Here is an 18036-nt window from a genome sequence, read left to right as displayed (position 1 = left end):
TCCAAAGGCCTAGGCATTTCCATTTCAATTTTAACGCTTAGATTTCTATGCCACCCTGCTTCACTGATGTTCTCCATGTAGAGGTTAACATGGGACAGCTTACTACGGGCTTGTCAGCTTGACTCTTGATCCAATTCTGACCTTGTGCAATAATTCTAATAAGTGGGCTTTTTTTTTTTTTTTTTTTTGCCTGTTTTCAAAACCTCTTTCCAGTTCTAGAACCAAAATCTGAGCCTCTATCCTGATAATTGATACATCTTAACACTTGAATGAGCCAGGTCTGGTGCTCTAAGCAAGGCAGTGGTAGGAGAATAAGGATCTAAGATGTGGAACCAAGCCTTATCTGGGGTAGGTCCTGGGTAGGAGATACAATAAACACAGTGCTGAAGAATGGTCAGGTTTGACAACTGGAATTGTGGAGTATAGGGCAGACTTTCTTTCCACATGGAGAAACCAACACACAGCAGCAAATGGTCCCAGCAGCCCCGGTTGAGGGCAGGAACAAAGCGGAGCTAAGTTCAGGGTAGAGCCGATTCTAGGGTGAAGAGAGTATGCTGCTATCATTTCTCTTGCCTGATGGGAGCAGGTGTGCATGTGGTAGCATCAGGTGAGTAACAGTGTACCCTAGTCTGGTTGGGCAGGAGACCCAGCAGGAGAGTGGCCAACTGTCAGTCTCGGCAAGATTCTGACAACCTTGTCAGAGCAGGAAGTAGAGAAGCAGACCCGAGCTCTCAGAATCGGAGACCATCAAGTTCTGCTCTGCCTCATGTAATCTGAACCCTAGGATATAAGGCTGACCCAAGCGAAGAGGCCGTTTAGTCCAGTACCCCATAAACTATGGCCTGCAAACATAGCCTCCCTCACTCCATTATGTGTTGTCTGTGGCTGCTGTTGGTGCTACCAAGGCGGAGTCCAGGAGGTACAACAGAGACTGTGTGGCTCACAGAGTCTAAATATTAATATCTGGACTTTTTCATAAAAACTGAGCTGATTCCAGGTCTAGTCTAACACCTCATTTTAGGATGAGGAGACTGACTGTCAGAGAGATGAAGGGGCCCAGCCAGAAGTAAACAGAGATGAGAGTAAATTTCGAGTCAGCCAGGTGCTGAATAGATTTTATATCCCACATGTATTTGGATGCTAAGTCCCACAATTCTCCAAGAGAGGAAGTCATCTTCCCTCAGAAGGCATCTAGGCCTGGGCCAGCAAGAGAGGGCATGTACACACATGTGTGATTTCTGATCTACAGACCCCTTTCCTGGAGCATATCCAGATTCACTTCTCTTATCACAAAGGTGGCCCTGTCTGGCAGGTATGATTCTCAAGTACCTCAAATCTGGAAAAAGAGTGATTTCTTCTTATAGGAGGCCTGGTAGAACTACCTTCTTCAAAAGAAGAAGCTGGAGGTAGAGGGAAAATCTTTGTATTGGTTACAGGATGCAGTGACGAGAAAAGAAAGGGGACCTTGCACACGACTGCCAAGGGATTCCTGTGAGTTGAATTCACTACAATGCCAGTCTAAGCTCATACACCTTCTCTCCTGCTTCTTTAATTATCTAGAAAGGAACAGCAGGCCAAAAGCCTACAATTTAGATTAATTATAGTGGTATTTGTTCACCCACTTTGGAAAGAATTTCAGCAATGCCTGGAACACAGAACCTAAGGTAACATCATTGTTACCTAAAGGAAGGACACGGCAGGAATGAAGGAGGTGGTTTTACTGACTTGTCTTCTTGGGCTTTAACTTCCTCTCACACACATATATTGTCTTTTAATCTAATGATAAATCTTTGTTCTACATTTACTAATGGTTTTATTGCTATACCAGAGATGGCTCTATGAGAATTATAGTCCATTTTTGGCTCAGAATGAGACAGAGCCTCCAACAAGAATATCAGCTTAGCCACTCATATCCTTTGAGGTTATGTCTGGTGTCCAGAGCGTGACTTCCCTGAACCTGCATCTTTGAACAGACTTTGGGTGACACTAGAGGTGATTCTGAGATGGGACTCCTGCAGAGGATGGGCTCACTGCTTCTTAGAAACCCCCCCAAATTTAAGATGTTGTGATTCTTTCATTTCATAGCAATTTAATGCAACCTGTCCCCCAGCCCCCAAATCAATGAAGGATATAGATGTAATAACTCAAAGTGAGCAAATCACCAAACTCTGAACCTCAACAGCCCTTGAAAAACACAGCACCCCCTTAGATTTAGCTCTGGGCCACCATTCACGAAATGCCTTCCTATGGCAGGCAAAGGCAATTCACCTGGTTAATCTGCTAAAATTGAATACGTCAATGTGCTTGTTTCTTGTAACTATTTGTTTAATCAGCTTTTTTCTCCTATTAAATTATTTGAAGGAGAGTTGGATTTGCCTCTATTCCAACTCCCTACTACTTGTAGCTTAAGACTGAAGGGTGGATAAAAGAGAGAATCAGTTTTATAAGAATATATTTTCAAATATGAATAAGTTCCTTATATTGTCAAAAATATTATGTTCATTTTTTTTTAATATCAAAAGAGGAATGCCCACCCTACCAGCCGATGTGAGACAGGAACAAAATTGTCAGATGCTGGCATAATTCAAGTCAGGATTGTTTCATCTTATCCATTTACACCCTCCACGACAGAGTTAAGCTTTGCTCTTTTATTACTATTATCATTATTTACTATTGGAGAGGCTCCACTAATCAAACTCCATGGGCCTCTAGCATTTAGATGTCTTCGAGCAGAAAAGAGCATAGGATTAGCAATCAAACAGACCTGGTTTCAAATCAGGAGGTGGGAGTTGAGTGGGGAGAGTGGCCGGAAGAGAGGAGACACTGGGCAGGAAGTGCACTGGGTGCCGCAGCAGCTGAGAAGGAAGAGCGGGAATCTAGAACTGCAGGCAAGGCCTTTTCTACAGAGGGGAGTCCCTGGAACTGGTGGTCAGCCACTGTTAGCCGGGGTCTAGGGCGCCCTCTTCTGGAGGCCCAGATCCACACAGCCTTTTGAGAACTGGATGTGGCTGGATTGGGGCTAAAGCCTGTGCAGGAGAGCAGGCTTTCAGCTATGCAGGATGCAGGGCCACCTTGGAAAAGGTTGGGTTGGGATGCATGTTTGGGGGTAGTCTTGTGGGACTGACTGGGGAGCAGAGCAAGCTGCAGGTGCTTGTTTTCCCACAGTGGCCAGGGCAGCAGCCTGGGAGGACATCACTGAGAGGTCCTTTAGAAGCAGTTATGCTAAGGGGAAGGTTTGGACTTGTGAAGAAGTACCTGGGGAGAGTCTCTCTTAGCGTCAGCCAGAGAGAATCACAATCTCGGTTTTAAGTTCCATAAAAAGGGAAAATTAATAGTAATGGGCTCATAGGTTTTGTTAAAGGTATACTGAAAACAGGTAAAATCATGACTACAGACATAAAATGAACCTGTCAAATATTTTATTTAATTATTAAGTGATAGAACCAGGAAGATATTATAAGAAGTTTAAAGAAACCAAAAAAAGAAAGCTGTTTGTAATTAATACTGAAATGAATTTTGCAAGTGGTTGCAAAACTGTTATATTTACAAATGATTGAGGGGTTGTTCCCAACAGTATTTTTTTGGCATGTCTACAGACAACAAATATTTACATCGTTATGTTATCTAAAGCTTCACACAGATGTAAAATAGCTCCAAAGACAATGAATGGACAGGACCTTCTTAGAATCAGAATCAGATTCGGAATGAGAACCAGAGGGGTGTACTCCTGTTTCTCATCAAAATCTTCATCAAAATTTTCCCTGGAGTGAGATTTGAGGATTAAGTTCTTGCAGATGGGCACTGAGGATTTTGTAAGCTAAGGGAGTCACTCATCAAAAGCTCTGGTGTTTTAGGTTAGAACTGGAAGTAGGCCCCCGGACGCCCCCTAGTGTTGGAGGTAGAAGATCGAAGAAGTATGTTACTGTGGGGTTGGGGGCACTAACATACAATAATAATGACTAACACATGCTAAATACTTATCAAGTGTCAGGGGCTGTTGTAAACTTGAGGCAAATTACTTCCACTTAATCTTCCTAGTCACCTTATGAGGGAGGAGTTACGTCATACCATTTAAATACAGGTGAGAAAACTGATCTCCTGGGATGGGTTGTGGGTAGAGGCACAGCTCAGTAGACCGGTATCTTAGGGCTAAAGGTGTTGTGAAAGGTAGTTTTAAACGGTGCCTCCTGGACGGGGTCAGCGAGCGAGATTTGGGGAACAGCAATGACGGTTAGGGCCTGTAAAAGAGCAGCGAGGGAACCTAGAGGGCCCAATGAAAACGGTGCAGAGGCCCGGGCTTAGGGGTCAGAGGCTCTCAGGCTGCGGAAAAGAGCACCGGAGAAGCGCTGGGAAGCGGGGGGGTGTCCTGGGGGTCGCCAGAGGCTGTTAAGCTGGGCATGAGGGGATACTCATAACAGCCCACTCGGTGAAACGAAGACGAGGGATGCAAACCACAACCCCATCCCTCTAGGAAAAGAGACTGGGGACCCTCGGATGCCGACGACGGGGGCTGGGCCTCCAGGGAAGAGCAGGCTAGAGTGTCCTTGACAGGTTTTGAGTAGAAAGACAGGAGAGCGAGAAGCTGGTAAAGCGAGGCTCTTAGAACAACGCAGACAGGGGGTGTGGAGGGTGGAGGTGGGATTGGGGGCAGGATCAAAGGGCATCCGAGGTCTAACCACAGTGCGACAGTGGGGGCGGTGGTCAGAAAGGAGAGCAAGACATCAGAACGTGGAACCCTTCCCACGTCGGGTTCGCTCCGCTTCCCCCGCCCCCCCGCCAGCCTTCAGCCCTGAAAAGGAGGTCTCTACCCCAGGTTTCTGCTGCTGGTGGAACCGGGCGGGGGACAAGGCGGGTTCGCCCAGGATGCGAACGGGGCGGTCCTCTAGGAAGCCTTGGCCGGCTTACAAGACTAGAGGCAATCAGTGGGGATGTCGGGCAGACCAGGGGTGATGACCAGAGCCCACGAAATGGGGGTCTTCAGGAGTGCGAGGCGCGCAGAAGGGCCTGGGAGGGCCTCGGAACCGCGGCCCTGGCGCGGGTGTGCAGAAGCTTAGATCCACCCACCCAAGAGACCCTAGTGGCCTGGTACAGGGAGGCGGGGGTAGCAATGGGGGCGGGGGGGGGGGAGGAGGGTTGTTCTTGGTGTTTCGAGAAACATCAAGCCGGGAGGGAGAGCTGTTCAAGGTGAATCCTAGATGGGTCCTAGGCCCTTTCCCCTGGGAGAGGAAAGGTAGGCATTTAGGGTCGAGTCACCAAAAGGGGAGCGATGCGGGACGGGAGCTCAGCCCCACAAAGGAGACCCTACCGATGTGCATCTTTGACAGTTGTCAAGGACATTTCTTTGGAGAGTTGGGGCAGGAAGTGGCAGAGACGGGAACTATAGGATCGGAGGCTAAAAGTTAAGAGAGGGGGAAAGCAGCGTGGGGAACTTGGGTCCCTCCAGGAAGCCGAAAACAGAGGGTCTTGGGGGTGGGGCGGGGCGCTGGGGAGGAGAATAGCGAATGAGGATTAGAGAGGCAGCAGCCTAGCCCCTTAAGGGCTGGGAGAGACGGAAATTTAGGGAATTGAGAATCGGTTGAGTGTTTAGAGCCCTAGAAAGTAGGGTCGTTTTAGGGCGCGCAGAGACGGAGACAGGACCGCCGGGTTACAGGGCCCCCTCTGGTGGGCGTTTGGAAGAGTGCAGAAACATTTCCAATATTCGCACATAAAAACTCTTGCAAAAAGAGAAAGATTGAAGGCTGGACAGAGAAATAGGAACAGTGGTACAGAGTGAGAGAGATGGAGACTTACGAAGGAGAAAGGAAAAAACTCTGGGAGGAAAAGAGAGAAAACATGCGGGGAGTAGTGGTTCTGAAGCCAATCCGTTTTGGGGCGGGGCCCAACGTGCCCTCAGCCAAGCCTGACAGGCTGGAGGCTGGGCTAATCAGAAGTTGAGGTTCAGCCAACCCCGCGCAGTGCCCCCAGTACCCAGTACTGCGGGGACCTGCTCCGATACGTTGCTCAGAGTTTTAACAATTACAACACAGAACAGAATGCTGGTTGAGAATGAATTAGAAATTTAAGAAAAAAACAAAAATAAGTAGACTTCATTCATTCTGAAAAAGAGCCAAAATATTTAGGAGTTGCAAAAACCATTGCCCAAACCCCAACGGACACCCCAAACTGTACCATCACTGGGTACAGTGACTACAGTACACTGATGGGACTAAAACAAGTCACTGGGGACTTTATTTTCTGATCAAAGTGCCATTTAAATTGTGAGCGTTAACCAATTCCCTTTCATTCGAACAACTTTTGGCCAAATAACATGGAATATATAAGGGACAGTTTTCAGTTCAGGTCTCATGCTACTGCTGTAATACGCATCACAATTTGAGAAAGAAGTTTCTCCTCAAGCCATGGTTTGCAGGAAGAACTCAGGCGTGGGGAGAGGGCAGAGGTGGGTCAACTTCCTTGTTTCTGGTGCTGATCCAGTAGTCTTTTACCTTTCTGTATTCACTTTGCATCTTAAAGGTGAGGAGCTCCAGGAGGAGCAGGTGAAAACATAGCTAGTACTATTTCCCTACTATTTTTTCCTGGACCCTTCAGGACCATGAGGTAACGTCCACATGTCACAAAAGATAAAACTGAGAATTGTGGATTAGATCACTTTCTTAAAGAGATAAAAATCATCAGTGATGCTCTGTGGACTAGACCCCTAACTCTTCCAAATTTTAGTCAATTGCCTTTTTTACTGTCTGCACCGCAGAATCTAGAAGCTTAAACATTCACTTTGCAGAAATGAGGCATTGAGTGATATGCTGAATCACCTGAAGTGTCTCAATCACTCTCTTTCTCCCCCTCCGTCTTTCATTCTCATTTTCTTTCTCTCTCACTGTCTCTATAAATTTCAGGTAAGTGGTAATCTTTCTTGGATGCTTTTAATGTCAGCTTAACATCGTAGCCCTTGTCATTTTAATTCTTTCAACTGAGATCACCCCATTTATTTATCCTTTAACTTACAAAAAAAGTTTCTCTATTTTGAGAGAGTGTGCACACCAGTAGGTGAGGGACAGAGGGAGGGGGAGAGAGAGGGAGAGAGAGAAAGAGACAGAATCCCAAGCAGTGTGATGCAGGACTCCATCCCACAAACCAGGAGATCATAACCTGAGCCAAAATCAAGAGCTGAATTGGACCCTTAACCGACTGAGCCACCCATGTGCCCAATAAGCTTTAAATTTTAAAACACCGAGACTCTGTGTTTTTCACAGACTAGGAACTGAGGTTAGAAAATTAGTGAGGGAGAGGGAAGTATAAACAAATTGCAATAAGATGTGATGCATGAACCAGTCCAGGGACGTACAAATAAAAGCTGGTGTCAGGAAAGAGCTTAATTTGTCTTGGAGGTATGACTTGACCTCAGAGATGCAGACACTTTGAACTGGATATTGAAAGATGAATATAAGGCAATGAGTGTAAAATTCTGAAGCTGAGCATTTTCCAATAAAGGGAATAGCACAGAAGAGTGAAAAATATGTAGTTCATACAAAAAAGGGGATGTATTTCACTAGAGCTAGAACTTGGGGGTGGGAAGAGAGGGAAGGAATAAAAAAATGGGAAGATACATATAAATATATAAATACCATATATAAATACTACACACACACACACACACACACACACACATATACATATCATTCAATCTTAAAAATAAAGAAAGAAATTCTGCTGTTTTCAACCACATGGATGGACCCTGAGGATATGATGTTAAGCGAAATAAGCCAGACACAGAAAGACAAATACTGAATGATCTCATTTATGTGTGGAATCTAACACATAGAAATGTGTCAAACTCATAAAAACAAAGAGTAGAAGATTGTTGCCAGGGTCTAGAAGGTAGGAAAAATGGGGAGATGTTGGTCAACAGGTACAAAGGTTCAGTTATGCAGCTGAATAAGTTCTGGAGGTATCATGTACAGGATGGTGACTATAGTTAATAAATACTGTATCGTATACTGGAAACTTGCTGAGAGAGTTGACCTTAAGTGTTCTCACCGCACAAACCAAAAGTTGTAACTATGTTAGGTGATGAATATGTTAATTAGCTTGACTGTAATTATTTCACAATCAAAACATCATGTTATACATCTTAAAATTACACAATTTTCAGGGTGCCTGGGTGGCTCAGTCAGTTGAGCGGCCGACTTCGGCTCAGGTCACGATCTCACGGTCCATGAGTTCAAGCCCGGTGTCGGGCTCTGTGCTGACAGCTCAGAGCCTGGAGCCTGCTTCATATTCTGGGTCTCCCTCTCTCTCTCTCTGCCCTCTCCTGCACACACTCTCTCTGTCTCTCAAAAATAAATATAATAAACGTTAAAAAAATTTTTAAAAAATTACACAATTTTCATTACATCAGTATACCTCAGTAAAGCAGGGGAAAGAAGAGATAAAGCTGAAACAATGAGACCCACCTTAATTAAGCCTCACCTAATCCTGAGTTTAGATGTGCATCTTTCTTCCATTCATACTGAGCTTTTTAAGAAAGCAGTCCAATCCCCCATCCTCAATGGATGCCTACGTGTATTTTCCTCAAAGTTACTCCTAAATTCACAGAAAACAATCTTCAAAGGGCTTAAAAATCTCTTCCTTTTGAACCCAGTGTTCTTGTCCTGTTCTAACTTTTCAATACAGTCAGCAGAATCAGGCATAGTTGAAGCTCCCTATTAAAAGTAGCTCCTTGGGACGCCTGGGTGGCTCAGTCGGTTAAGCGTCCGACTTCGGCTCAGGTCACGATCTCATGGTCCGTGAGTTTGAGCCCCGCGTCGGGCTCTGTGCTGACTGCTCAGAGCCTGGAGCCTGTTTCAGATTCTGTGTCTCCCTCTCTCTCTGACCCTCCCCCATTCATGCTCTGTCTCTCTCTGTCTCAAAAATAAATAAACATTAAAAAAATTTTTTTAAATAAAGTAGCTCCTTTAATTCTCATAATCCTCTCTAGTTATTCCCTTTTTGTTTCTCAAAGAGTTGATTATTAACAGATTCCTCTTGTCCCTTTTGCTCTACCAATTCCTTAACTATATTGATGGCCTCCATGTCCTATCTTCAGCTTCTTGTCTTCTTGGGTAGCATTGAATTTTTAAACAATATTAAATCTTCCAATCCATAAACACAGGATACCCTTCCATTGATCTGTCTTAATTCCTTCCTCAATGTTTTATAATTCTCAGCATACAAGTCTTCTTTGGTTAAGTTTATTGCTAAGTATCTTTTTGTTGTTGTTGCATTGTGAATAAGATTGTTTTCTCAAGTTTCTTTTGAGATAGTTCATTGTGTAAAGAAATGCAATTGTTTTTGTGTGTTGGTTTTGTATCCTGCAACTTTAACAGATCTGCTTATTAGTTCTAACAGGTTTGTTGTTGAGTTCTTAGAGTTTTCTACATATATGAAGATGTCATCTGCAGAGATAATTTTACTTCTTCTTTTTTGATCTGGATTCCTTTTATTTATTTTTCGTATCTCATTGCTTTGACTAGGACTTCCAGTACTGTGCTGAAGAGAGGTGGTAACAGTGAGAGTCCTTGCCTTGTACTGTATCTTAAAATGAACACTTTTAGCTTTTCTGCATCAATTATTATATGTGTGGGCTTTTCATATATGGGTTGAAGTATGTTCCTATTTTGTTGAGAGCTCTAATCATAAATGAATGTTGAACTTTGTCAAATGTTTTTCCCTATCTGTTGGGGTAATAATGTGGTATTTTTCTTTGTAATGTGTCACAATAATACCAAAGTCAGACAAAGATATCAAAGAAAAGAAAACTATAGGCCAATATCCTTGATGGATACAGATGCAAAAAATATTCATAAATAAGATACTAGCAGATTGAATTCTACAGCACATTGAAAGAATCATACACCGTTGACCTAGTGGGATTTATGCTTGGGATGCAAGGATGGTTCAACACACTTGAATCAATCAATACGATATACCACATTAACCAAATGAGAGTGTTACCTTTTACATTGAGGAGCTGATAAGAAAGAGTTAGGAAAGGATAGAAAAAGGGAACAAGTGGCTATTGGAGGGGGCCAATTCTAGAACAGAAGTTGAAGGTTGTATTCAGCCAGCTATAGGTGACATATATTTACTGGTACAGGTTAGATATATGTAAATGCAAGCAGGAAGACTGAGGAAGATTTTGACTGGGAGAATTTATTTTAGTGTTACTGTCAAAATTCTACCTTTGGAGTCACATTTTCTGATTTACATCTCTTGTTTTCCCATGTAGTAGCTGTATGATCTTGAGTAGTTGACCTTAAGGTGACAGTTTCCTCACCTTTAAAAGGGAGATACTAAAGTTCCTACCTTAGGAACTTAGGGCTGTTAGGAGTGTTAAGTGAATTAATACATGTATGTTAATTAAAATTGACCCTAGCCATATTAGGCCTTCAATATATGTCAGTTGCCATTAGAAACACTGTTGTTAAAATCTAAGACTAGATCATCTGCTGAGGGTTGTTAAAAGAAGTAAGTTGGAGCTGCAAGGAAAAGGTAAAAATTTGGGATGATGTTATTGGGAATAGAGGAGCAAGTCTTCAAGGGATATAGATACAGCTGGAGATCCATCTGAACCTGCCCTCAGATACTCCATATTTCTGGATCTCCTCCAGGGACCAGGATGTTGGAGTCCGGTAGACTCTTAGTGATTGTACGAGCCATCTGACCCACTGCTTAGCCAATCAGCTGCAAGTCTGCTTGACTACTGCTTACTCTGCATGACTAGGAGCCAAGAATGAGGTTGACAGATTTCTATTTATTTTTAAATTTAATTTAGAAATAGATTGGTATATTTCTTTGGATACAATATTAGAATGTACATGAAGATAAGAATGCTAATCTTGGACCATATGGCTAAAAAACAAAGTTTGGCATACTACTTGGGTTTCTAATGAATATTTCATTCTGTGTACTTTGTCAGATTTATGGACTATATATACATCTAGTTAGATGAAATTAAAAACAAAAAGGGCAGCCACTGTGAATTGGAGAATTTCTGAAATATTTGTAAATTAAATTTATGACAGCAATGTTTTACAACTGTAGGCAATGATTATGAAAATGAAAATCACCCTGTGGATTCCGTGTTGGTGTCACTGGTAACATGTGGGCACTGAGGAAAAGCAAGCACAAAACTAGCAATGTTAAAACAATTCAATAGCAAGGGACAGTGAGTTAATATTGTGAGCAACTGGGAGTAATGAGTAACTGGAAATCAGCAGAAACATTTGTAGGAAATTAATAGAATGAACAAATTTTGTTACATATATAGAGTATATCCAAATATTTCACTGTAGACAGGATTCAGTAGTACAACACCATCTCTTTATTTGCTAGACTTCCAGATGTTATTTGATAAATTCCCCACATACCCACTTGTTGACAGCAGAATTAGAGAAGAGAAATAACCAAGTTGAAACTGGAAACTAAAATCTTAGAAAATATTTCTGCAGTTCTGTAGCTTATTAGATTCATTTGAGCTGTTACATGAAAACATTTTTGGTGGAGAAATCATGTGGTGGTTTGCAACCAGAATTTAAAAACATCAAAAAGGACAGCAAATATCAGAGTAACAGAGTAAATGTTTCATACGTGTGTGTGTGTGTGTGTGTGTGTGTGTGTGTGTGTGTAGTGTTGAGAAGTAAAACTAATATTCTACTGTAGCTTTCAAATGTTTAAAAAAATATTAACTTAGAATATATTACAGAGGTGACATTTAGAAAGGATAGATTATAAAGTATCCACTAAAATTGAATTATTAGAAAATATTACCAATTAATCGATTGTTCGACTTCTACAAAATTATTATATCATGGTTGAGATATTTCAAAAACGGACAAAGAGGAATTGAGATAGACATCAGAGTTGGGCCCTTCTTTTTGGGAAGGTAGGGTGAAGCTTAGTATGATTATTACTAGATTGAATGAAAGTGTAAGAACTACACATCTTTTGACCTCAGGGGGACAGGACCCAAAATGAAGACTCAGAAACTGAAAACACAGCAGAGGGTAGGGCAGAGCATAAACATTTGGTCCAAATGGTCGGTGACACTGTTGATAACAGAGGAAACCTGGGAATTGATGCATGTCTATATGCTGTTGCCTCTCCTTTTTCCTGCACTTCTAAGGTAAAATTTTGTTTTGCCTAATTACATTGTAACTAATAAGAGTAATAGAGGTTGCTCTGATTCAAATGAAAAACATGCTGTGTAATATATATCATATTTTTAACGTAGTGCTTTTTGTTGGAATCAGCTAATGGTCAATTTGTGGGAAAATGACATAAACTATTAGGCTGGGGTGATGGGCACTTGTCAGGATCCCCACTTCCTCCTCTCCCCTCTCCTCTGTGCAACTGTCAGGATCCCCACCTCCTCCTCTCCTCTCTCCTCTGTGCAACTGTCAGGATCCCCACCTCCTCCTCTCCTCCTCTCCTCTATGTGCAACTTTCATGAACGTTAGGATACAGTCTGAGCATTTTTTCATATAGTGTCTGTGTCCTCTTTTAGGCCACAAATTCCCTTAGGGAAGAGCCCCACTATGTTTGTCTTGGAACTGACAGTACTTTGGATATTGCTAACTTCATCAAAGCAGAAAAGCAATACCCATTGACTGACCTAAACAGTTGGACTGATCTAAAAATGGGAATGAAAAATTTCCAGAAAAGGAGATGTAAAGCATAATCATAAGGAGGACTAAAAGCTTAAAAATTATCAAATACATGTGTTAATTAAAAACACAACAATGAATCTAATATCTGATTATTTCACTGTTTTTCATGGCTTTGAATGACAGTCATTCACAGTCATTCACTGAACCAGTGAGTTAATCAGTGAGGAAAACTAGCATCTGATAAGTGGCCTATTCCTTGGAAAGGTGGTTTATGACCTAGTGGTTTATGACATAGTCCCTCTGACTACATTCAAATGCCAGTAGCAAGATTTCTGCAAGGTATAGGACCTTTCAAGTCAAACTGGCTTGTGAAATAAAGGGGATGTATTAGCTAACGTTAACTGAAAAGAATTGTGTTATGGGTTATGGGAAAATTTATTTGCAGGTTCAGATCCACCATTTCTCTATGCTTAGCTTATTCCTTAGATTGTTTTGCCATGGTCCAAATTTTGCAGCAATTCCCTATCTTACATGTGCATACTGCAATGCACAAATGAATACTGAAATGTCCAAGTGAACAAAGTGTACTCTTGACTTGTATTTCCCAGTAGAAGTCCCAAAGTTTATTTTGGTTCTTTATTTTGGGTTCTTGTTTAGAATCCTTGGATCACATGATCACCTGTGAACCATGCACAGAAACCAAAGGGACGGATTAGTAGACTGGCTACACCAAAGCTGAGGGCTCTATTCTGGCAGTTGACAATGACATCAAATTCCCTGAAACAGCATGGGTGGGGCAGGGAAATCAGGATGTTGCCTTCCTCTTTGTCACTTGCCATTTACACATTAAAGAAATACTGCCATTTGTCCTGCAATTCCTAACATTTTGGAGTTGGCTGATTGCATCCCTAAGGTGTTATTTAACAAGCTCTCTGATACTTTATGATTCCACCATGCTGATTCGGGAAGTGAGGGGGAGGGCTCAAGTGGTTCACACTGTTTTCACCATGATAGAGATTTTATTTAATAAATATTTCTTATTTGCTGGATGTTTTTAAGACACTTTCCACAGGGGTGCCTAGGTGTCTCAGTCGGTTAAGCATCTGACTCTGGATTTCAGCTCAGGTCATTATCTCACGGTTTATGAGTTCGAGCCCCATGTCTGGCTCTGTGCTAACAGCATGGAACCTGCTTGGGATTCTCTCTCTCTGCCTCTCTCTCTGCCCTTCTCTTGCTTGTACTCTCTTTCCTTCTCTCTCAAAATAAATAAACTTTTAAAAAAAGACACTTTCCAGAGACTTTAAATGTTTGTTTGTTTTTAAATAAGTTTTGCCAGTTATGGTTGTTTTGCTGGAGACAACAGCTCCTCGTGCCGCCTTTGTGAAGTGGAACTCTATATTATGATAGACATATTCAGATTGGTTTACTGTCATTATTTTTTATGATGCGTACTTGTCCCAGTTTTATGTGTTTTGCCTTATTTTGGGCTTTTAAAAATATTTACTTGTTTTCTCTCAATGTGTTTGGAATTTATATAACGTATTTCTATTTTACTGGCGATCCTTGAAATTTTACCATATATGCTTAGCTTTAAAAAGTATAAAGTTAGGGGTGCCTGGGTGGCTCAGTCAGTTGAACATCTGACTCCTGATTTTTAATTTTATTTTATTTTTTTAATATATGAAATTTACTGTCAAATTGGTTTCCATACAACACCCAGTGCTCATCCCAAAAGGTGCCCTCCTCAATACCCATCACCCACCCTGCCCTCCCTCCCACCCCCATCAACCTTCAGTTTGTTCTCAGTTTTTAACAGTCTCTTATGCTTTGGCTCTCTCCCACTCTAACCTCTTTTTTTTTTTTTTTCTCCTTCCCCTCCCCCATGGGTTTCTGTTACGTTTCTCAGGATCCACATAAGAGTGAAACCATATGGTATCTGTCTTTCTCTGTATGGCTTATTTCACTTAGCATCACACTCTCCAGTTCCATCCATGTTGCTACAAAAGGCCATATTTCATTTTTTCTCATTGCCACGTAGTATTCCATTGTGTATATAAACCACAATTTCTTTATCCATTCATCAGTTGATGGACATTTAGGCTCTTTCCATAATTTGGCTATTGTTGAGAGTGCTGCTATAAACATTGGGGTACAAGTGCCCCTATGCATCAGTACTCCTGTATCCCTTGGATAAATTCCTAGCAGTGCTATTGCTGGGTCATAGGGTAGGTCTATTTTTAATTTTCTGAGGAACCTCCACACTGCTTTCCAGAGCGGCTGCACCAATTTGCATTCCCACCAACAGTGCAAGAGGGTTCCTGTTTCTCCACATCCTCTCCAGCATCTATAGTCTCCTGATTTCTTCATTTTGGCCACTCTGACTGGCGTGAGGTGGTATCTGAGTGTGGTTTTGATTTGTATTTCCCTGACTCCTGATTTTGACTCAGGTTATAATCTCACGGTTGTGGGATCGAGCCTCATGTCAGGCTCTGCACGGAGCCTGCTTAGGATTCTCTCCCTCCCTCTCTCTCTCTCTCTCTGCCCCTCCCCCATTTATTCTCCCCAACCCCCTCTCAAAATAAGATTTAAAAAAGTATAAAGTTAAATTAGTGGTTCTCAACTGGATGTGACTTTACCCCTCAGAGGATATTTGGTAATGACTGGAAACATTTTCCATGTTAAAATGGAGTGGAATGTGTGCCACTTGCCTCTGATGGATAGAGGGCAGAGATGCTGCTAAAACATCCTGTGACACATAGGACAGACGCTCATAGCAAAGATCTGTCCACTCATACCCCAGGTCTTTTTTTTTTTTAAACTTTTTTTTAATGTTTATTTATTTTTGAGACAGAGAGAGACAGAGTGCAAGTGGGGGAGGGACAGAGAGAGGGGGAGACACAGCATCTGTGCTGAGCTGTCAGCACAGAGCCCGGCATGAGGCTTGAACCCACGAACCGTGAAATCATGACCTGAGCTGAAGTTGGAGGCTTTACCAACTGAGCCACCCAGCTTCCCCTTCCACCTCACTATTCTTATTACTCTCTCCCCTATATATTATCATGTTTTGAGATTTTCCCTACCTTTTGTGAAATCAGCCATGCCATTAATATTGTATCTCTTCTAGCCTTTAGTTGTGCTGCAGTGAGAGGGTTACTTGGAACCACTAGTCAGCCGTAACACCAGGCTGGAAGTTTCCTTTTTTCTCTTTTAAGAGGCCATACAAGAGTGCTTAGTAAAAGATAGTCCATTGCTTCTATAAGACCAGCAGTTCACGTTGACAGGTTAAGGAAGGGATGAGTACACTGTGTTGTCCTTTTGCAAATGTTACTTTTGCAATGAAGTTTCTGTTGGCTAATGGTCAGTACTGTGAAACTCTGGAGGACCTCAGCATAACAGATGCTGGTGTTTTCTGATAGAAGTCAAGTTGGTGAAATGGACCTGTTTTACTGTGTTGCCTACACGATTTGCTTGTCTTTGCAGCCAAATTTTGAGTTTAGAATCTTTGAGGTAAAACTACTTCCAATTCTTCTAGACACTGATGGATCAACTTTATAAAACACCAGTGTATAATAGCAAGAACAGGTACTTTATCCTACCCTATTAGGGGCTCCTCTTGCTGAGAGATGGGTACTCAACGCTGTCACTAGGTGCTGTGCAGAACTGTCAGGTGTAATAGCTCATCTTTGACTTCCTTTGTTTTGGGAACCCATTGCTGTCAGAGTTGGAGTAAGTAATTTGAACACTTTAGTTACAGCCAGCAGAAATGGAATCAATACATGCCAGGATTAACTTCAGTGATTAATCCCAGAATCAATGAACCAAATGATTATCATTTCTGTCAGCTGAAGATTCTGGGATGCAAAATTGTGATTAAAGAGGTGGGTTAATTTTGCTCTACTGGCTTCTACAGCAGCATATCTGAAGCCACTGTTTTTTTTCCCTTGCTTTGCAATTGCTTCAGTGATTCCTTTAGCTGCAGCCAGTTCCTGTGCCACATGGTGGGGTGATCAGAAGCCAAATCTGACAATGATGAGAGGCAAAGTCAACTTAGTCTGGGCCGCTAGATTTCCAAGGATAATGCCAAGCTAGTGAAGTTTCTAACTTTTAGATCAGAGAGAGTATTCTGACTCTGTGTTATGGGCAAGCAGATGCCATTTGCTGGTTTTCAAAAGACAGCAGAGAAGGCTGGAGGAAGGGCTGGGCTTGTGACTGCCTAACTAACGGCTCTGAGTATCAGTCAATGCAAGGCTAGATAGAGAGCCATCTCCACGGCGGTGCTTCCCACTAGAGACTCCAGGCAGAATGCACCCAATACTACTAGTCGGACTGAAGGATTTTCATGTGCCAGAAACAGTGCTCAGAATTCTGTCTTATTTCATTTAAAGATCACAACCACTCTGTGATAGGTGCTGTAAATACCCTCACTTTCTGGATAAGAAAACTAGGCCTCAGTCAATTAAATAACTTTCCCAAAGATACATGCCTCATTTGAATGTAGGTCTATCTGATCCTGGATTCTCAGGGCTCATTTGCTCAGTTGAGATCATCCAGGTATGGATAAGGAGAGACGGCTCTTGTTATGAGTTGAATTATATCCCCCAAAGAAGGTAAGTTAAAGTTCTAACCCCCACTACCCTAGAACGTGAACTTATTTGAAAATAGGGTCATTGCAGATGTGATTAGTTAAGATGAGGTCATACTGAAATAGTGTGGGCCCCTAAGCAATATGAATGGTGTCCTATAAGAAAACAGCCATGAGAAAAGAGACATGGGAAGAATGCTACGTGAAAACGGAGGATTGGAATGATGCATCTGTAAGCCAAGGAATGCCACAGGTTGTCCACAAACCACTAAGTTGCAGAGACAGCATGGCTCTGCTAACACCTTGATTTTAGACTCTGAGCTTCTAGAACTGTAAGATGATAAATTTCTACTGTTTTAAGCTACCCAGTTTGTGGTGCTTTGTGATAGCAACCCTAGGAAACTCTTGGGTTAAGGGCATATGTACATGTGTTTGTATTTATTAGAATGGCAATTAAAGCAAGCAAGCAAGCCACACATAATCCATAAAGCTGTAAAGCCTGCTATGTGCAGAATACAATGTCAAGGGGGCTGGGAAGTCAGATATATAAGACTTGGTCTATGTGCTTAGCTAACATAATGTTTATGATGTATTTCTCATTTGCTGTTTTCCAGCCAGTACCCAGGCAAGGAGTCCATGTCATGAAATGACCTACACCTCTGGAGACAGATCTGCTTTGGTGGGAGGCCCTACTGTTTCTCAGCGTTTTAACCTTGGGGAAATTACTGAGTCTGTCTTCTGTTTCAATTCCTTATCTGAAATATGGGGATGATGGTAATAAAGAGGTTGTTGCGAGCATCAGTTATTTTG

At 42.2% G+C, this 18036-nt stretch overlaps 1 protein-coding gene and 1 long non-coding RNA gene across 8 annotated transcripts in view; one reads left to right on the top strand and one right to left on the bottom strand.

Annotated features, from left to right (window-relative positions):
- Positions 1 to 18036, bottom strand: part of LOC122215074 (lithostathine-like) — a 419576-nt gene that overhangs the window by 229164 nt on the left and 172376 nt on the right. The window lies entirely within an intron of this gene.
- On the top strand, positions 4767 to 18013 carry LOC122216250. 2 transcript variants are annotated; one of them, XR_006200792.1, is made up of 4 exons: positions 4767 to 4813; positions 10647 to 10773; positions 11993 to 12160; positions 17841 to 18013. It is a non-coding gene; the product is annotated as an uncharacterized LOC122216250 (long non-coding RNA). The 2 variants fall into 2 exon arrangements; XR_006200793.1 differs by lacking the exon at positions 4767 to 4813 and adding an exon at positions 6367 to 6439.

Source organism: Panthera leo, chromosome A3, assembly GCF_018350215.1.
Source record: "Panthera leo isolate Ple1 chromosome A3, P.leo_Ple1_pat1.1, whole genome shotgun sequence".
Taxonomy (NCBI): Eukaryota; Metazoa; Chordata; class Mammalia; order Carnivora; family Felidae; genus Panthera; species Panthera leo.
The sequence above is the reverse complement of the archived record's forward strand: the minus strand, read 5'-3'. Positions and strand labels throughout refer to the sequence as shown.